Raw genomic sequence first — 4987 nt, 5'->3', positions numbered from 1 at the left:
CAACTGCTATACATCATTCAAAGAAAGCTCCAACCCTTTGAGCTATGAGCAATAATACAAAAAAAAATAAAGCAAAAGTAAAAAACACACGAGGGATGGAAAAACAAAGGCTGAGTTGGTAGTTCATGCATTCGCGATTGCTCCCTCCTCACATCTATACACTCAGGGTGTGGATCCCCATCATGTTGGTCCCTTTGACCATGGAATTTGGCCATGGAGTCTTCTCCCCTCCTTACCATCATTATTCACTAACACCTATCGATTGAAGGGTGGACTAAGGAAATGTTTCTTCTCCTTAGGGGCTAGAAACACCTAATAGGGTTGTCCTTTAGCTACTCTTTCCTAGGGAGGAAACACCATTATGAGTTCAAGGCCCTAATTTTGGAAGGGAAACCTTATTTGAAGTATTGAATAGCCCTTGTCATTCAATCTTGGTTTGCTTGGATGCAAAAATGGTTATTGCCCCTAATGACTGGGTGCTTTCACTAGATGTTATGTTGTGATTGTCAAGTGGTTAAGTAGCCCATGACTTGGGCACCTTACCCATAGGTACTAATACCCACCACTAGTGGGTGACCCCTGTAGGAGAAATTTTTCTCCTAGATTTGTCTTAAGCTTGTAGCCAATAGCCCCTTGTAGCCACTAGATAGCTTGATGTGCCAACACTTTCTGCCACTTGAGCCAGCCATTGTGTACCCTCGCCCATCCGTTATGATCGTATGTTTGAAGGTGGGCCTTCCAACCCACAAGGTATGGCTTTTCATTATGTAATTAGGTGTTTATGCTTGTTTTTCTTGGGCACATTTGGACATGGATTAGTGGGGGGATTCGATGGAAAAAATGGGCATGGATTGTACTCTTGTTCCCGTGTCCCAACTTGGTGGTTAATATTGTATCCTAGTCCCATGGGATCTCCTCTATTGGCTACAAGATTTAGGAGTGGCACTACATGGGAAACCCTGATTTTGGTCACGTGGTCCCACTTCCTGACACCACACATCTCACTCCCCTCTGCTCATTATAACCCCTTTTCACACTTTTCCAATTTAGGTCCACATTTGTCCATTGGGTCCACAAGGTGTTGGCCTCCCCCTCACCTTGTTCACGCTTTGGGATAGGCCTGCAACAATGCCCTGAAGGTTGATGCAACTAAGAAGAAAGTTAAAAGCATAATTTTGCCACTTACAACAAGAAATGTACAACAAAATGCAAAAGATGGCCAGGACATAAAAATTTAGTGCGCGGGGAAAAGCCAAACATTAGCTCTACCCCCTATCATTATGGTCATCACCCTAGTTATTAGGGCCCCTATAAGTGCCCCTTGCATCGTTAAGGAACCCATGATTATCCCAGCCCTTACCCTTGGTGGGTGATGAACTGCCCAACCTTAAGGGGGTGATCACTGCTTTATCATACACATCATGCTCTCATCCCTTGGAGCCCCGAGCAGTCAAAGAAAGAAAAATCAATAAAAGGAAAAAGGCATATGAAGAAGGGTGAAAAAACAAAGGTTGGGGTAACTCATGTACTACGATTTCTCCCTCCTACATCCATATACCTAGTGTGTGGGCCTCCTTCATCATAGCTACCCTTGTACTGTGGCATGTGGCTTGGAGCCTTCCCTATTGCCCCACTCCATTCCATCGATATTACACATACCACCTGCCATTTGATGGATGTACCATGGACCTATTACTCCCATAGAGGTTGAAACCATCTAATGGAGTCCTTTATTAACCTCTCTTGTTGAGCTTGGTAACACCTCTACCTTCTAACGCAATGTTGCAGGAAGCGTCCCCCCCCCCCCCCCCGTTCCAAGGCCCAAAGCACATCCCATGTGGATGCGTCCAGGAAGCGTCCCCGGAATGACGCTTTCAAAATTCGGAAGCACGCTTCCGCTTGTTTTGGACGCTTCCTGGATGCTTCCCCCTGTTTTGGACGCTTCCACCTGTTTGGGATGTTTGTTTTGAGTATAAATGCAAAAAAATATAAATATATATATATAGCAGACGCTTCGCTTCCTAGATTTTTGGAAAATGACGCTTCCGCGTCCCCGCTTCATGCAACATTGTTCTAATGCCCATTTTAAAGGGCATGCCACTATGAAGTGTTTGCTTTTGCCCCTGGGTAACAAGCTTTTTTACTCAATTGCACTAATGGATTGTTGTGTTGGAAGGTGAGGAGACACATTGGATCTTATACAAGATTGTAGACGGGTCTCCATTTGGACTTGGTCTCCCTCTACGGGGTCCAAGCCCTCCAAAGGGTCATAATGGCACTTGTAGGGTGAGTGTTGAGAGACATGGGCCTCCACCACAATAGAGCATTGATTGCCACACCATGGTTTTCTTCACCATCACATATTGCTTGATCATGCCCCAACCATATAGAGATGATGATGTACTTAGACCACATTGCCCAGTCGGCCACACACACCCAACACTTGGCAATTGATCCAGGGCCCAAATGGGGTTTTTTCTCACCTGGAGAGACACGAGAGGGAATGCATCATCTTCTAACCCTAACTTGTGGATCATCGACTTGTTATTGAGCCACTAGAGACCCATGAGACCATTGATTGTGCCCCACAGCCTCTTGGAGCACCACATGATGTTTTGCTTGGAAATCAAAGGGACCACCCCCTTGATCATCATTATTGGAGCCCTCCTCTTCATCATGGCACATTGAGGACTAACCTTGGCCTCCCAACAACCCTTTGCACCATTATTTTATCATTTCAGCCTGATTAGGAAGACTTATTTTACACATTTGAGCTATTTGGTGGGCTTGTCACCAAAGTTATTGTTATTTTTCACATTAGAATAATATTAGGGGCTCAATTAGTCCAAATAGGCTAAATCGAACTTCTAAAGGTTCATATAAATAAAAGAGAGCCTCATTTGTGTTGGATCATCATCACTTGACTTGGAGATCTCTTCTTCAGAATTTCACATTTGTTCTTGGATATCTATTGGAGCTATTTTGATGCATTTCGATATTTTTGGGAGTTGAATTTTGTTCTCTCTTGGAGCTGTTATCTTGAAATTTGATTTGATATATCTATTGCTATTTATAAGTGCTTCTTTGTTGAAAATTTTTGTGTAATCCTGTCTAATGTGTGGAAATTATGCAACTAGCTCTTTCTTTCATGCCCTAATTGTTGAATATCATTGTTGAATATTGTTAGATTGCAAATTTGTGCATGTTACTGATAGAGTGGAAAGTGGATGAATGTTCCTAGTGGAGTAAAATTCGTTTTTGTTCCATGAAAGTCCATTGATTTTGGGTGGGTAAATGCTAAATATTGATTGATAGGGCATTACAATTTAGCCTCCTTGAAGACAAATTTCAGCCAAATTTCAAATCACATAGACTCCATAGCCCAAGAATAAGGCACTAATCCAAGCAAAATTGGTGATCACCCACTTTTCCTTTCTCTTTTCCTCCTAAATTTCTGCCCGAACCCTAGACGGCTAGCTAGGGCCTTGTACGAATTGCATTAGAGGGATGAAATTGAAAAGCTAATTGGATTGAATACTACGTTGTTGTCCTCTCTAATGACCCTCAAATTTTGAGGCAATTCTCATGGCTAGTTTGAGAGAATGTGCTCTAGCAATGCCTCCCACTGAAGCATCGTCGTGACTTCATAACATCGTCCTCTGTGCTGCTAATGTCTGAAATGTTGTCCACCAACTACTGTGCTGCTGCTACAACTGTACTGCTACTGACACTACCACTGCCAACACTGCATGCATACTACAACTCCCTCTGAAATTTTGCATCTGTGCTACTGCTGGCACTGCCATTGCCAACTGCCCCTACACTGCAAACTACTGCTGCTATTGCATCAGCAACGGAAAAACATCCCAAATTACTGAACAAGTGTTCAACATAGATGTATCTTGATGCTGAAGATCTGACTGCTGCTAGTCCCATGCTATCCCTCTGAAGCCACTGCGCTGCTGCTTCTATTGCACCGTGCCTCCCCGCACTGCTGCAACTCTGCACTACGCTGCTCAGACTTGGCATTCTAGCCACTGCATCTGTCGCACCAACACTCTTATGCACCAACTGACACTAGTCCATCCTACTACTTTTGATCTGGGCTCTCGTAGCAAGGAATTGATCTGAAAGGTGGGCTCCTCAAGGATCTTGCCCATATGTAGCTCTTTCGAAATACAACTCTAAATCAACCCTCCTCCCTCTTGGAGGTATCTCGAATGTCATGGAAAACTCCTCCTCGATCTTTGCAGGTGCAGCCTTTGGATCATGCTTCTCATCTTTGTTCTTCTTCCTGAGAGGACATTGTGTTGCGTAGTGACCCATTTCACCACACCTGCAGCATTTGATCTTAGAGACGTCCTTCTTCTGCCTCCGCTGCTTTTGTTGCCTCTTGGATGCAAGGGCCGCATTCTCTTCCTCCTCCTTAGGCTTTGACCCACTACTACTGCTTATGTCAAGCTTACACTTGACTAGATCTCTCCTCAATTCTTCTTGCTTGAGAGCTGCCCACATACTATCCCAATCTGGAAAAGCTGCTCTGCCCAGGATGCTTTGGAAAAAGACTTGCCACTCTTCTGAGACCGAGTTTAGGGCTAGTCTCACCATCTCGGAACCTTGAGGTGTAGACCTTACAGCTGCTAACTCGTCCGGGGTCTCCTGAAGCTTCGTGAGGAACAGATCATTGCGCTCCCCCTTCTGCATCTGTGCAAATCTCAATTTCTGCTCTAAGTACATCTTTCGTTGCTTGGAAGATCTTTGATATAGCTTTTGGGTGTGGAGCATGATTATATAGAGGTCTTTGTTTCAGCTGGATGTAGACCCCAGGAAGTTTGTACACCCCTCCACGCGGGGGGGTGCGGGGGGGACTTGTCCCCCCTACGGGGGTTTAGGGGGGCCCATCCCCTCGACTGGGGAGTCCGAGGGCCAGCGGTCCCCAGGTAGGGGTTTCGGGGGCAGCGCCCCCAAAGCTAAAAACAAATGTAAA

This window comes from Pinus tabuliformis, chromosome 3_1 (assembly GCF_031772625.1).
Source record: "Pinus tabuliformis cultivar Carrire ecotype Pingquan chromosome 3_1, CPIR1, whole genome shotgun sequence".
In the NCBI taxonomy this organism is placed as follows: Eukaryota; Viridiplantae; Streptophyta; class Pinopsida; order Pinales; family Pinaceae; genus Pinus; species Pinus tabuliformis.
The sequence above is the reverse complement of the archived record's forward strand: the minus strand, read 5'-3'. Positions refer to the sequence as shown.